Raw genomic sequence first — 16,673 nt, 5'->3', positions numbered from 1 at the left:
AAGCCAAGCCATTTAGCCCAGGCCCAGAGATTACACAGTCAACCCTGTTTATAGATTCTTTTCATCTATAAAGCCTGGATCAAAGCCCCTCCTCTTGGAGTTGTAAAGATTACATAAAATAAAACTCATACAGCACTCAGTACAATGCTGAACAGATGTCGCTGGAGAATAAAAGATCAAGTCTCCCTGAACCCTCCATCCTCTGTTTTCGCTGTTACATGTCCACTAAGAAAACGGACCTCAGCATCTTTGCCTTCCTCAACCACGAAGAAGTACAGCAGCACTTGGATGGTTGTGTGCCAGCATTGTTGCATTTCTCCTTGCAACTGAAAGTGTTCCTGAAATGAACACATCCCCAAAGCATCTCTCATTTCCTCTTGACAAATCACTACTTGTTCCTAGTATATAAAAAATATCTGTTATTAGTACATCTATTAAAGTGTGACATTCAATTCTGAGGACTCTGATGTTTTAATTATTGATAAGGTATTAGTATACACATGATTGGCACTCAGATTTTCTGATCTCATTATAATGTGGTAATGCCTACATTTTCTAATTTAATTAGAGGAATAAAATTTTCACTACTGCACTTTATACTTTTTACAAACTAGATAAAAATATAGGGTAATATGATTTTCTATATTTTTTCAATGTTGTCTTCATCTTTGTAAAAAATGTAGATTATGCTTTTGTTAAATTAAATTTTAAATTAATAACTTTTTTATTGTTAATAACATTGTGTTATGTGATACAGTTTTATAGGTACTGGGATTCCCCCCACCCCTCCTATAATCCTCCCCCCATGGTGAATTCCTCCACCTTGTTGCATAACCACAGTTGAAGTTCAGTTGAGATTCCTTCATTGCAAGCATATACCCAGCATAGAGTCCAGCATCTTATTGTCTAGTTCAACGGCTTCTTGGGGAGACCATCTCTTTTCTGAAGGTAGAGCCAACAGAGTAAAATCCCGATCAATTAAAAGCCCCAGCATAACAGCAGCAACAATATAATGTTATGGAATTAATTGACATAGTATTGAGTAAGCAATTTGTTGAAAATAATGCAAGTTCAATTTTTTAAAAACACATGGGTTAAGACAGTATTAATTACAGGTTAAAAAAAGTAAAAGAAAAAAAATTACAGGTTAAATTAAGTATGCTTAAAAAGAATTTCTTCTATCCTTCCTTTTTGTCTTTTTATTACTTCCAAAATGAGAAACTTGCAATATAAATCTAATTGCATACATCACAAAATATTTAACATTGAATCTGTTGCCCAAATGAGAAACTATGCTGACAAGGTGGTGCAGTGAGTTGAAGTCCCTGCCTGCCGGGCCAGCATTTCATATCGGAGTGCTGATTGTGGTGTGTTCTTCTTTGCCTCTGATTTACCTCTTTATTAATTTGTGTGCACTACAGCTGAAGATGGATCAAAGTCTTGGGCCCAGCTACTCATATGCTGTACCAGGATGGAGCTCCTGGCTCTTGGTGTTACTTGGTCCAAATCTGGTTTTCTGCCTTTTGAGGGAAAGGTCAGTAGATGGAAAAGTTCTGTCACCTCCTCTCTGTGGAACTGCCTCCCAAGCAACGAGAGTAATTGATCTTAAAAAAAAAAAAATTATCTTGTAAACTTGAAAGAACATGAGTGTCCTTTTGCAAGCAAGTAAAAAGGTAAGAGAGCTTTCTAATAGCAGTCAAGTGATTAAATAGGAAATTAGAGGATAGGATTTCACAAAGACAAAAAGAAAGTAGCTTTATGGGGTTGGAGTTTAACAACTATGGCCATGGTCTTTAGCTTAATAAACAATTTGATTTATCAAGTAATTATACATACTTTAATTGTGTACAATTTAAATGAATAAGCTATTTTAATCATCTGTACACACAATGAAATCAAGCTCTAAGTTGTTTATTAGAGATAATTTATTTAAATATTAGTAAGTATAAGTGTGCGATGCTTACCTTTTTTCACATTATTTGCCCAATATTAGACATAAAATAAAATTATTGTTAGTACATCCTCAATTACTGTGCAGCACTAAAAATTGGAGTTTTTCCAAATCAATTCTAAAAAAATTCTTGATGATTATTTTTCACCTGTATCTCAGGATAAATCCTTAGCGTTTACTTTCCTATAGATACAGGATATATACAAGGACAAATAGTACCTTAATTTGGAAATTTCCAAGTTGGAACTCTGTGGACAAAAATGATGAGGTCAACTGTGTGACAGCCTCTGGCAAGAAGGAGCCCGAATTGGGAATGCAATGAGCATGCATCAAATTCACAAAAAGACCACGATGCAGCTACAGAGTGACAAGGAAATTCATCATTAAGGGTTGAACAGGTCTTTTCGTGAGACACTTATTTATATATTCCAAGAAAGGGAAATGTCGTTTACTGCTTAACCTATGTGGTAGCTTTTTGTGAACTGATGAATAACTAGATTCATGCCTGTAATTGAAAGTGACCCTTTCTGGGGAAAGCTGGTATAGTGCATGAATATATTCACAGAAAACGAGAGTAGATTTAAGTGTCTTGCCTTTAAATGGATTGGTTCTTTCTTATTTGATCTTTTGTATAATTATAATATGATAAAGATGGTGCTAATTATTATAATAGTGTCTGTATGCATGGCCATTTATCTGAAGAGATCAAAGACATTTAGAAATTCAACTCAATCATCCGTTTCAGTAAGCATCACAAGAAATACATTTGACCAAGAGGCAGCAAAGTAGAGACAAAATGTGCTCATGTCAGAAAGAAAGCAAGTTTATTTCCTTAAACGTTGCTTTCAAGTTTTCTGAAGTTGCCTGACAACTCGAAATGGTTGAAGGTGCTTCTAGCTGAGGGGCTCAAAGGCTGAGAATTAAATCTCTTAGATTTTCCCCCTTTTCTACAACCTAAAATAATGATAATGAAGGGAATGATTAAATCCTTGTCGATATATAGCACACTTCATTTGCTTTCATGTTAAACCCAGTTATCCACTAACTATGAAAGCTAAAAGAAAAACTTGAGGAGATTATAAATAAGGAAATTATACAGGGTAAATGGAATAGTACCAGGATATAGTACCCTGTTACCACATTATATAATTTCACTTTGGAGTAAGTTGACTAGAAAAGAAATACATATTCAAATGCATAATTATTTCCAAATGATTACAGGAGTGATATTGATCAGTATTCATTTAAAATTCACATTTAAAGTAAATATTCATCACTTATTTTAAACTATCTCAGAGTACAATTATATTCAGACTGAAAAGATTCCAAAGTCATTTTATAAGATACTTTCATTAACTGAAAATGAATTTTTCACTTTTTATAATCGAATTCTGGCATTCATTATATCATCCTGGCCACCTCCTTATGTAAGATACCCAATAAACATGCATAGATTTGTATTATCTGTTATTGTTGTATTTTACAGAGATGCTGATTAAAGATTCATGCAACAGTGGTCTCTGGTCCTAACAAAGCAGTGACAGAGAAGTTACAGTTTTTACTAAGCGCCAAGTCTCTACTATTCTACAGCAAGACTGTGCTGCAAAGAGTCTCGTTTCTCTAGAGTATTACGTACATACAAATGTGCATTGCAGATTCAACTCTGAGTAAGAAACATACTAATGTTGCTTTAGAAAGTTTAAAATCATTTTCCAATTTTATGTGAGTGGGAAACAATGATTAGGGGCTCTCTGCTAGGCTTCTCTTCAAGAAACCCGGTGTCTGGATTCTCAGAAATTGGTCCTTAAGGGGAAGGTCTTTTTCTGAAATGAGGAAAGGTTACAGAACTGTTTGAGTTTTATGTCTTCCTGTTCTGCTTAGGTGCCATGACAGCCACATTAAAAAAAAAAAAAAAGGCAGCAATAGGAAATGCTAACAATTAGGAGGATAAAAATCAAAAGGTAAAAAGTGAGAAAATCTCCATTAAGGTGTCAAGTAATGCAAATATTTGCAATGTGTATTAAATTAAATTTTATAGACTCTCCAGATTCCTTAAAACCAAAGAAAAAGTTAATCAATTTTGTCTTGCTCAACAAAGGGACTATTTCAAATTCCCATAATATGTTGTGAAAATAAGATGTTGTGGTTAGAAGCCATAAGGTAGTGTACATGTTAGAAGAACATAGAAATGTGTAAGGAGAAGCTTTATGATCATAGAGAACTTTACAGAATGTTTTAAAGATGTTAATATGATTAGCAAACAATGAAAAAGGAAATGATATTATCATTGCTATGCAGTATTTGAATACTAGCCGTAAGTATCTATATTTATGATATATAACATTTTTTAGTTATAGCTAAAGTTGTGCAATATTGATTGCAAACATGTAAGAGTATTTTGAAATGAAACATTTCTATAACTTCTCTTCTGCAGACATTAATTTCCAATAACAAATGAAACCTCTTTGTTGGGAGAGATTACTTTTTGTAAAGCAACCAAAAAAATGAAATTAACTATTATTAAGCAAACATTGTCTGTCAGTAGATAATTGTCGTTTACTAGGGAAACATGATGATGATGCAGTTCACCAAATTCAGTAATTTTTTTAAAATTTTTATTGCAAAATAATATATATCGAGAGAAAATGAGACTGAGAGTTTGACAACTCACTCCCCAAGTGACTGCAATGGGCGGAGCTTGCACCATCTGAAGCCAGGAGCCAGGAACTTCCTCCAGGTCTCCCACACAGGTGCAGGGTCCCAAAGGTTTGGCTCAGCAGCTTTCCGAGGCCGCAAGCTGGGAGCTGAATGAGAAGTGGGGCAGCCGGGATTAGAACCCGGCACCTACATGGGATCCTGGCCCGTTCAAGGTGAGGGCTTTAGCCACTCGACCATGGTACTAGGCCCAAATTCAGTAACTTTTTAAGAAAGAAATATTATCAATAAACCTACAAGTGTTTGCAATAAATCATGTTGTTTTCGTTTATTAATCATAGACTTATAATGTTTGAATTGAACAGTGGTTGTTAGGGATTGTGCCTTGAGAAGGGGATGTATCGTCAAGAAAATTTCAACTCAGGAATAATAATAATGTGAGATAATATAATGTTGCTGGAATGAAAAATAAATTTAGGGAACGATGATTTAAGTTATATGATAGCATTATCCTTATGTACATTAGAGTGAGAAAAATGGTTTTCAAGTTTCAGAATTGTAGTGTTGACATCAACTGAGATATAAAATGACAAAGAAAAGAGCAGGGAGAGAAGAGAAAAATATTGAGTCAGTTTTGGATATTCTAAATTTTAAGTGCTAGTACATAATTAAGTAGAGGCATATTAGCATATTGTTCAGAACAGATAATCAGAGATCTGTTGGTGAACATCAAACAGGCACATATTGCAAATAAAGCAACACCAACAGAGTTTACCCTGTGGGATTACAAAGAAATGTTTATAGGTTGACAACCTGAAGTTCTTGTGGTCTCACAACAAATCTGCTTCAGAGATATTTTGTTTTGTTTTATTTTAATCAATGTCCCTCAGCCTCTTCCTACAGAAATCCGTATACTTTGTTGTGTGTATTTCTTCTTCTCATTGTTGGTTTGCATTTCTTTTCTAATGGAAGTACAAATTAAACTAGAAACTACTAGAGACTGGAAAGCGGGATAGTGTTAGGGTGAAAAGCTGGAACTACAAGAACAGCGACAAAAATTGGGAGGCAGACAAGTTCTGATGTTGAAAACCTAGTGGGACAACTTCATTTGCTCATCTTTTTCAAAACAACCAAGAGAGAGTTGGAGGAATGGCAATGCATATAAATGGTATTACAAGAGGGCTTCAGAAAAGTTATTGAACATGAACTTAGGCCAATCTTCCACCAGCATGTGCTAGCATCCCAAATAGGCACCCATTCTAGTTCCGGTTGCTCTGTTCAAATCCAGCTCCCTAATTATGGTGTTGGTAAAGCAGTAGAGAATGGTTTAGGTCTTCGGGCCACTGCACCCTGTGAGAGATCAGAAAAAAGCTGCTGGCTACTGGCTTCAAATCAGCTCAACTCTGCCTATTGCAACCATTTGGAGAGTGAATCAGCAGAGAGAATATTTTCTTATTCTCTTTAGATCTGCCTTTCAAATAAAAATAAATCTTAAAAAAGCAAATGAAAATAAATGATAATTCATTTTGGTACAAAACAGCTGTGATAACTGCAGGTATTTTTTCATAACATAAAAAAAGAGAAAAAGACAGACATAGCTCACATCTTCTGATTTACTCCCCATATCCCCACAGCAATAAGCACTGTGTTGGGCAGCAGCCAGAAGACGAAAACTCAAATCAGGTCTTCCATGAAAGACGGAAAGACTCACCTACTAGAACTGATATTTGTTGAAATGGAGTGTCTGAATGGATTGACAGAAAGTTACAATCAGGAGCCTGAGTTGTGGCGACTTCACTTAGCTGCGCTAGCTTAGCACATGTGCACTTTAATCATTCATCAAACACCTGTTTCAAAATAATACAGTTTTTAAAAGACAGTGAAGAGGATTATAAAAACAAGCAATATTCAGTAATATTGAAACAAAGAAAAGGTTGTAGCTTAATATTGCATTATGAAAAAAAATACATCTTATAAAGTAACACTTAAATTCATGATTCACAATACACCTATATTATGATCTAGGACACAGTTAATATATTTACATATATATGTTCAGAATATATGTGTATGTATATGCAAAAACAAAATAAAATAGATAATATTAATGCATGAAGATTGATGGGGTATGTAAAAGGGCAGATTCATACAAGTATACCATAAACTGGGGATTCCCTTAAGGTGCTCAGAAAGCTTAGGAGCATGTTTTGTTGATACAAAATATCAAGATTATGCAAGATCAAGTTCTAAAGATATCTCAAAGACATGAAATCAAGATTAATAGTACTTTAATATGAACCTTAAGATAGGTTGAGGATAGATCTCTTAAATGTCCTTACAATTAACAAGAAAATGGACAGACATCATCATCAAGGTTTACAAGGAAGTTTCTGAAAGTGACTGGTATGTTTAGTAGTTTTTTCGTTATTAAGATTTATTGATTTTTATTGGAAAGGCAGATATAAAGAGAGGAGGAGAGACAGAGAGCAAGATCTTCCCTCCATTTATTCATTCCCCAAGCTGCCGCACCGGCCAGAGCTGAGTTGATCCAAAGCCAGGAGTCAAGAGCCTCCTTTGGGTTTCCCACGTGGGTGCAGGGTCCAAGGCTTTGGATGGTCCTCAACAGTTTCCAAGGCCACAGGTAGGGAGCTGGCTGGGAAGCAGAGCGGCTGGGATTAGAACAGGTGCCCATGAAAGATCCCAGGGACTCAAGGTGAGAACTTCAGATGCTTGGCGACCATGCCAGGCCTGTTCAACACTTTGTGGAGATGCTATTTGGGAGATTGTATTTGCTGAACCTGAAAAAGCATACATTAAACCTGCCACATACTTACATCACTTGTACCATAATAAATCTTTACAAAATGAATGCTTTTTAAAAAATAAAAAGAAATACGCACACAAAAATAGTGATTCTTCTTACTGTATAATAGACATACAAGCTAGTGAATTTAAAAGCTAGCAATTTAGAAAATAGTTAGTGGAATAAATGTACTTTAGGATAGCAATTAACACCATAAGAGAAATGATTAATATTTGGAGACCAACTTTGAAACAACAGATACCCTTTTTAGGATGTATTTGGTTTTTTTTAAAGGCAAATTTACAGAGAGGAGGACAGACAGGTAAAGCCACCACATAAACTGCCAGCATAGTTTATGGGCATCAGTTTGTGTCCTCCCTCCTCCAGTTCCAATCGAGAGCCTTTCTGGGAAAAGCAGTGTGAAGACACTCAAATAAGAGAGCCAGATGACACGCGTGGGCCCCTGCTTTAGCCTGGCTTAGTCTTGGCCTTCTCAGCGTTTTTTGGAGTAAACCAGTAAATGAAAGAAAGAAGAGCACTCAGATTAGAAGAATCAGAGTGGAATGATCAGAGTAGGACCTTGTCATCTAAATGTGCATCAAAGTAGAACTTAAAACATTTTATCATCTATTTACGTGAAATCATCACACAAATTGCTTTTCACTTTTAATCAAGAAACAAAAATATCCCTTTATTTGAGATTGTCTACCTCCTGGAAAGCTGAAGCATTTAGAATTGAGTCTATTCTGATTTGTTTTTAACAGTTCATTTTGATGCCAATCACATATCATGAACAGCCCAGAGAAAGTAGTTTAAAAATTAAGAGAAAAGACATAGTTTATGTCACCCATACAAGTGGCATTTTTAGATAATAAGACACCATAATTATAGTATGTTAAACACCATTATCTATCTACCCATGATTTTCTATTACATCATTTATCAAAATTTGTAAGATCATTGGGAAGGTTGCTGTTTTATAATGAAGCAGTATAAAAACCAATCAGATATTTTCAGATTTTGCAATGAGCTATTACATCTCACAAAGGCAATTGGGTACATTTCCATCCCCAAATCTTCATTCAGTGATGTCATATTGGCAGGTTGCGTTGGTGATGGTGCAAAGTATATATGCCTTGCAGAAATGAGCACATGCAGTACTTCAGTTTTCTTTACCCCAGGGAGAACCTCTTAAACATTTATTAGGATACTACTGCATATCCCATAGCTTATAGATCACTTAAATAAAATATGTCTTCTTTTTTTTTTTAAAGAAAGTGTATACTTAGGAAAAGGCCCTTAATAATTGATAAGAATGCTTCATAAATAATGTGATGATGTATTTTGGAATGATTAATACTGTTAACATTAAAAAGCAGGCCTCCAACTAAAAGTGTTCAGATAACAGAAGCTGTTAGCAACCCAAAATCACAGAATCTGAAATAACAGCTTTCTGCATTCTATCTTCTACGTCCCGAAACAGTAAAAAGATTATCATGTCAAACTCTTTCAGCACTGATTCAGCAGCCAATGTCCAATGTTTAGAAACGGGTAGGATGCATCTGAATTTCCATAGTTTGTCTATATTTTGAGTATTAAGCTGTCAAGGAGTATCTAAATCACTTCCTTTTCTGTCACTCTGTCTTGAGACAACATCCTTTGAGATACAACAGTATTCAGAGGCAACTCCGGTCCCCAAATTCTCAAAATCATATGTAAATCCCGCAATTCATCATGCTCTGTGTAATACAGGTTTAATTCTTCCTCCTAGGCCTCAATCTGCTGAAACATCACTCTGATATACAGTACAAAAGCAGTAACAAAGATGTTCATATCAGCCCATTGTGAGTTGGTGGCAGGCAGAGAAATCAATGAAGCCGAGAGGACAATAGCTGGAGTTTAAACAGGCTGCAGAAATTTGCTAAGACACAGACAAAGGGCCCATGCTGAAAGGAGAGCTGCTGTGGAATTCCATGGCTTCCATTATGTAGCTGAAACAATCCTTACTCAGAGAGTGGATTTGCATCGCTAATAGAGTTCAGGCTCTGTTTGTGAAAGGCTTTGGCTGGACCTGACCCCTTGTCTCAGGAGCACATTGATACGCAGCGCCTTGTCTCTGCCTTGTCCCACACCACAGAGCAGTATCATGGGAAAATGCACTAACTAAAAAGAAAGCAAAGGAAGGCAAGAGGAAGAGAAAAAAATAAAGGCTTGAGGCAGTTTTGGTGGTACTTAGCAGTGAAAATTACTTTGGCAAATAATGGAACCTACTGCTGGTAATTACTGCTAACAAGCTTCCCCTTGCCCAAATGTGACACTTGGGCTGATGTGAGAAAAGCTGATATAGGCCAAGCTTATTAGGTTTGAATGAAAGGAACCCTTTCCCTATGAAAATACAGCAACTTGAGGGCTTGAAAATCTTGTAATCTAGTGTTACCAATTATTCAGTAAGACAGAAAAAAATGGTGCTGCAATATTTAAAAATGCTTCTTGGATTTAATTCAGTCCAGTGCTCTAATCCCAAGCAACTGTAATCATGAACATCCTTGGTTTCCTAAACATGTACTCTTGGTTCCAAACAAAATATTGTGGGTACTTAATCTGCTTCATGCTAAGAACCACTGGGGAAACCTTTCAAATTGGAAGCCTAGTAGATAGCTTGGCAAAACATTTTTTCTCTGGACGATTGAAAAAAAAAGTAAACAAATACTCATAAAGGGAAGGCAGACAATAGAATATTGGTTTTAATTTCAAGTTCAATTTGGTATAGTTTGACACAGTATGCTAACTTCCTGAACAAGTTTACAATGGCTTTAATCACCATGGGAAAGAGGTCACATGAAATTAAAGCATTTGTTAACTATGTAATCAACAAAATGGACATTATTTTACTATAAAAAGTGGATAGGAAAACAAAGAACCCTCAGAAGTTTATTTTATTTGTTATATCAGGAAAAGAGCTTATTCTATATTTAGAAAGCAAACTTTTCTCAAAATGTGAATATTTCCTGTGTGTAGCAATAATTACATGAAAAGTAAATACTTAAAATTCCATTACAATCATCTGGCATACACATAAGATTTTAAAGATTAACATCTTTACAAAGATTTTCAGTATGGTAACTGAGTGCAAACTAAAAGAAACTTTGCTACCTGGAAAGTTATAGAAGCTTAAGTATGAACTCAATAAATCAGTGAAAAGAATCAAGTGCTACTGTGGAACTATAAGGACAAAACTATGACTTAAGTTTAAACTGTTCACTCTAGTCTTAATGCTGTATTAGTTCATTGCTTGAAACATAGTTTGAATAAATGTTCTTATAGATAGTGCGGAAAATGAAATTCTTTAAAAAGCTTACTTTGTAGCAAAAATCTTTTACATTCAGGCATATTTTTTCATAGTAAGTGTTTTCCATAAACCAGAGGAAGAACCACATGCATCTCCCAATTTTTCTGTAGCTTAATTATGTTGGGCATATGATGATCTGCATATTAAGAGATGTTCAACTATGATTTCATATGTCAGTATGGACGCTTGTGCATGGTTTTATGACGTGACTGTGTAAGCAAAGGAGCAGGTTGTATTTAAATTGTTGAGCATTGTCATAAAGCCTAAAGGTTAGGTATTTGTCTGATTTTCATTTTGAAATATATGAATATATGTTTAGTTCTAAAACTATATCACATTGCTTAATTATGAGAACTTAAAATATATATCTTTATGCTGTAACATGTTGATTATTCATGTATGAAGAATTGATGCTACATGTTATAGCAAAGGCATTCTCTCCATCATCACTCACTGGATGAAAAAAATCTTTAATCACTGAGTGCAATTTTAAACATTCTTTGGATAAAAACTAATACAAAAAAGATCAAGGAAATCAATATTTTGCATTCTAAATATATATATATATTCTAAATATGTTACCTCAAAATAATTTAAAATGATTCCATCAAACATTTTACTAATTAAAATTAAGTTCTTATATTCGATTCATTTCTAAGTAGCAAGATCAAATTTTTTTATTGCTGCACTATTACAAAAGCTTAAGGGTTCTTTTTCTTTGATGAGATAGTTGCTTAAGCTGTGATTGCTATTATAGCACAAATTTTGGCTTTAAATATAACTTCATTTAGCTAACCTTCTTCTCTTCTCCACTACCATAGTGAATACATTCAATTAAATAATTCCTTCACTTACTAAATGCGATAACCACATAATAGCCCACTGCTTGTGATGGGTGTGCTTCCCTGAGCTACACCAAATGTAGGCTTAGAAGTCATAAGATAGGAAAACAAGATGGGTCAAAGTTATTTATTAATGATTGGTGCAAAATTTGTCAAGGTGATTGATCTAAGAGAAAAATTCAATTTCATTTTCAAAGTTTTATGAACGAAGACAATTTTCTAATAAAGAATTTTCTCTTCTGTCTGACATGGAAATCACTGAAAAGAAACCAGTAATTGGAAATACTGTAATGAAATAAAAAATGCAACCTCTTTTCAGATTTTTTTAAGCAATGTAAATTTTGTCACATATCTGTAGTGTGTGTGTGTGTGTTTGAAAGTCTGGTATTTTTAATCCACTAAATATCAGTCCTAAGTTGAATCACATTACATACTGATTCTGTAATACAAGTTACACTTTTCAGTGACACTTTATGAAAAAAGTATACACAAAAGCAAAGAGAAGACAAAATGCAGGAAAGGAGGAGACAATGACATGTTTGAGAATTTAAGCTCCAAGCACAGTGTGTACAAAACAAGTGGATGGCGAATCTTACAGAATCTAGGGAACAAATGTAGTTGAGGGGTAAAGAGAAGATGAAGGCTAAGAGAAATAAATAGAATGATAAAAGCAAATACAGCTTCCCCAGAAGGGACATTTTAACTTCTGAACTTATCACCAACTGATCTTCAAAAAGAGTACCATGAAATACACGCTGGGGGAAGCACAGTCTCTTCAAAAAGCACTCTTGAGAAATCTGTTTATCCATGGCATGTTCTTTGAATTCAATAGTCCACTAGAGAAAAACATTGATTTGTCCAAGATGCAGTTTTTTATAGGTGTATTGCCATGTAATTGAGAAATAGAAAATATTAATGCTCCCCTATAGATGAAAAAAAAATGATAAAGAGTTTTAAGAAAGTAGTGCTAACAAATTTGATGACCCATCATATTCCTCAATCCATGCGTCGTTAAATTGAATACGGTTAAGCACCAGTTTCAGGAGAGAAATGTGGAAATTAGCATTAGGTGTTTTATGCTGCATGCTGAGGCCTTTTTTGGCACTGACACGCCAATGGAAAAAAAGTTTAAATCTGCATCCTGTGTACAGTTTTGATCACTTCTAAAGATAATACTTGCTTTAAGATCTTCATTTCCGTTTCCTTTCTATTAGAAGAGTCTAAACGCTGGACGTTCTCCTGGTCGTGTCTCCTGGGGCGGTTCCTTCAGCTCACTGTCCTACCCTTGGTCTGACCGCTGCTTTGCCCTTTGAGCGCCCCCTCCCTTTCTCCACTGTTTACCTGTCTATAGTACTTTATAAGGATCTATCACATTAATTACCATAATGTTCACTTCCAATTATGTCATATTTCTGCTCAAATAGGTTTTACTCTCCTTACTGTTTTGTTGTAATGTCCGTATTGCAATATATTTATGTTTTATAAATGAAGGTTATATGCTAAATATTTCTTAAATTGATTGTGTAGATGACAAACAACATAACATAAACAACAGAAGTTGAGTAGCTTGTGTTGAAGGGAGATACTGAAAAAGTAAAAATGTAATGTCCATTTCAATACTTTCTTTTTTTCATTGATTTTTTTTTTTTTTGGCATGGGGCAGCAAACATTTAAAACCTAGTCAATTGATATTAACCCTCCAATGAGAAACCCCTTGTATTTTTTCCTTACCATTTTGAACAGTTTCAAAGTAGCAATGGCTATACAGTTTCTTGTCCTGAGATTTTAGTGAATATCAGGTGTCAATTTGAAAGGGTTTTAGAGAAAAATGGCTAAAATCTTACGTGACTTGAATTTTTTATCAGTATAAGCAAGTGTAGGATCCACAGCAATCACTGGCCTTTTTAATCCCTTCAGTTCTTTTGAATGTTATCAGGAATGCAAGAAAGCAGATCTATGGCACATTGACCTTAAGCAACTGAGGCAATTTTTGTGTGGTTTATATAAAATGGCTGCATCATGATGTGAAAATATTTTCATGCCAGGTTATTTGATCCTATACATAGTTAACCTGAGTTGCAGTGCGATGCTATAACATTTTAGAAGAGCCCATTAATTGACAGTCGTTAGCAGGCTGCTATGAAAACTTAGGAGAAACATAAGTAGTTTGCTCAATTCGTTTTAAAATTTTACATGAGAAGTATACCATTTACTGGAATGCTCATAATGTTTTGCCTTCTAAAATTAGTTTTATGTTCTGAGAACTCTAAAAATTAACAGAATCTGTTACTTGCATTCCAAACAGAGCAGCAATGTGATCAAGTGTATTTTAATGAGAATTTTAACACTAAATATGCAGCAATGCCTCCAGGCCTTGTGAACATTTTAAGTCCCATCTAGTGGTACTGTTTCATGTGTTTGAACCTAAAAGAGAATTGTGCATTTATCTTTTGTTGTAGCAAAGAACAAAGACAAAACATATTTTTGAACTTGAATTTTCAGATCATAATGGCATCGTAGCTTTTGGGTGTTTCTTTCATTGTACCAACTGGCTGACTTGTTGAAGGGAATAAAGAGAGAAAGCTTCATACAGGGGAAGCCACCGATATCATTGGCAAGTGGAGCTTGCGACAAATGAGATATTGTACAAGCAAACACAAAATGAGCTTTCACGCAGGGCTCTGTCAGTGTCATTCAGCTTTGCCTGAATGGATAGCCCTCTCATGATTTATCTTCCATTCATCAAGTCAATGCCTGGTATCTTTTCGTCTGTGATGGATAAGACTTTACTAAATTGACTACTGCCTGCTGAGCATTGTGGAGCCTGAGAACTGAACAAGAAGGGAGATCCAAACATATTTCATTCATATACTAAGTCAGCCATGCTCAGTTGATCTGAGAAGAGAGAAACATAAAGAACTTTGTTTCAACTTGACCATAGGTCTGGACCAGACATAGTGATCAAGGACTGCCTAGGTTTCTTGATTTGAAAGTAAAGTAGGAATAGGGGTTGTTATAAGCTGCTGTAACAAGTCAATCTGAAAACTGAAAATGCATTTCTTAAGAAGCAACTACTCTTCACTCCTGATAGCTATTTAGGTTTTCAGCTAAACCCAATCTACACCATCAATATAAAAATCTATCCTTTCAAATAACACATTTATTTAATTATCGTATTTGAATTTAAAAAGGCTTAACATTCCATTAGAGAACACATTTAATTGACATTTTCATTGTATATTCTCTGGATTCTAGGAAAGAAATACATTACTTATATATATTACTCATTTTGTGAATTCAGAGAGAACTGCCTGAAATGTTAACTTGTACATTAACAAATATATATTTTTTTCTGCCTCTAAGCTCTAATTAACAGATATCTAAACCTGTTGCAACAGTAGTATACATCAAATGTTAGTAGGGATTCATTAATTCTTCTGAAATATGTTACCAAGGGCTTCTGAACCATGTAACACATTTCTTTAAACATGGAATAGAAATGCAGGAGGCATCTAGTCTATGTTGGAAAGAGCAATCTCAGACATTCTTTAAAAACCCACACATTTTTAACATGAAGATTTAGTAGCATTCTAAGCATAATGAATTGGTATATGTTAGTTTTGTCCTTTCCTTGAGGCTGTGAGATGAGAGTATGAGTCAATCAGAAGCTATCCTATCTTGGTGTAATAAGCATTTTGCAGAAAATAACAGTGTCACAAAAAGAAGTGTGGAGGAGAATAAAAAGAAAAAAAAATAAGCCGTAATCTAGCTGGTGTAGTTTTAGATTTTCTGCTTTGGGTCATCCTTGACTGCTTTCCCAGGCCACAAGCAGGGAGCTGGATGGGAAGCGGGGCTGCAGGGATTAGAACAGGCGCCCATATGGGTTTCCAGGGTGTTCAAGGTGAGGACTTTAGCAGCTGGGCCACCACGCCAGGTCCCCTGATAACGTAATCAAACAACATACAAATACCCTTGGTAAACTGAAGTGCATTTTGGGGATGTAAGAAAACATGTGAATTGTAATGTGCATGAAAATCACTATATTAATCAAGATTTGAAAGAGCAAGCTATTTCCTAATGTTTTAATCATTTATTAAATTATTTGGTCCTAACAGAATCCTTATAAAAAGTAATTTGCTTGGTAAATGATTAGAGCAGCCAAATTCATTATGCTCCAAAGGTACTAAACATTGCCTATAGTACTGACATGGGACTTAAAAGATGCAATTTTTAGCCAATATTATTGTCACCTTCCAAAGCGCTGTAAACTCACATGTCGCTATAAGTGTAATAAAAAACAAAAATTTCAATTGTTTAATACACCCTGCCTAATGAAGAATATTATTAGTATCAAATGATAGACTATTACAGTTAGCATGGGAGCATCTGCATGCCATTTTGGTTACCTGTGTTTGGGGAGGGTCTCTACTCCTGATCCCACCTCCCTACGGGGACACAGCCAGGGAGGGAGCAGTGATACCTCATGTGACAGCCACTCATGTGGGAGACCTGGATTCACTTTATGGTTTCTGAATTTGCTCACTTTGGGCTATTGTGGGCATGTGGGGAGTAGATTGATGAGAGATTTTTCTTCTTTCTCTTTCTCTCCTTCTGTAAAAAAGGAAAAAAAAAAGCTAAGAGAAAAAAAACTGTGCTTTGAAAAGAACAGATTGAACAAGGCAATCCTTTTATTTTTTATTTTGTTCTAAAGACTCCTTTATTTCCAAGGTAGATCACTAGAGATGGAGGGGGAGACACTTAGAGAAGCAGACTTCCACTTCTCCACTCACTCGCCAAATGTGCAGAAGTCGAGTCTGGGACAGGCTGAAGCCAAGTGCCAGGAAGCTCATCTTGGTCTTCTACAAGGATAGCTGGGAAAAAGGCACTGTGGGTTTTTTCTTTGTTTTTGTTTTTGTTTTTTGCCTTGTTTTGTTTTTCAAACACTTTAGTAGAAATGCTAAAATGAAAGCAGAGCAGCTGAGGTTTGAACTAACACTCCAATAAGGGGTGCAGGCATCTGAGACCGTAGCTTAACTCATTGTGTTGCAATGTTAATCCCCAAATCAGTACTTT

Source organism: Ochotona curzoniae, unplaced genomic scaffold, assembly GCF_017591425.1.
Source record: "Ochotona curzoniae isolate NIBS_2020 unplaced genomic scaffold, NIBS_Ocur_1.0 contig_3498, whole genome shotgun sequence".
Taxonomy (NCBI): Eukaryota; Metazoa; Chordata; class Mammalia; order Lagomorpha; family Ochotonidae; genus Ochotona; species Ochotona curzoniae.
Note: the sequence above shows the minus strand (reverse complement) of the source record.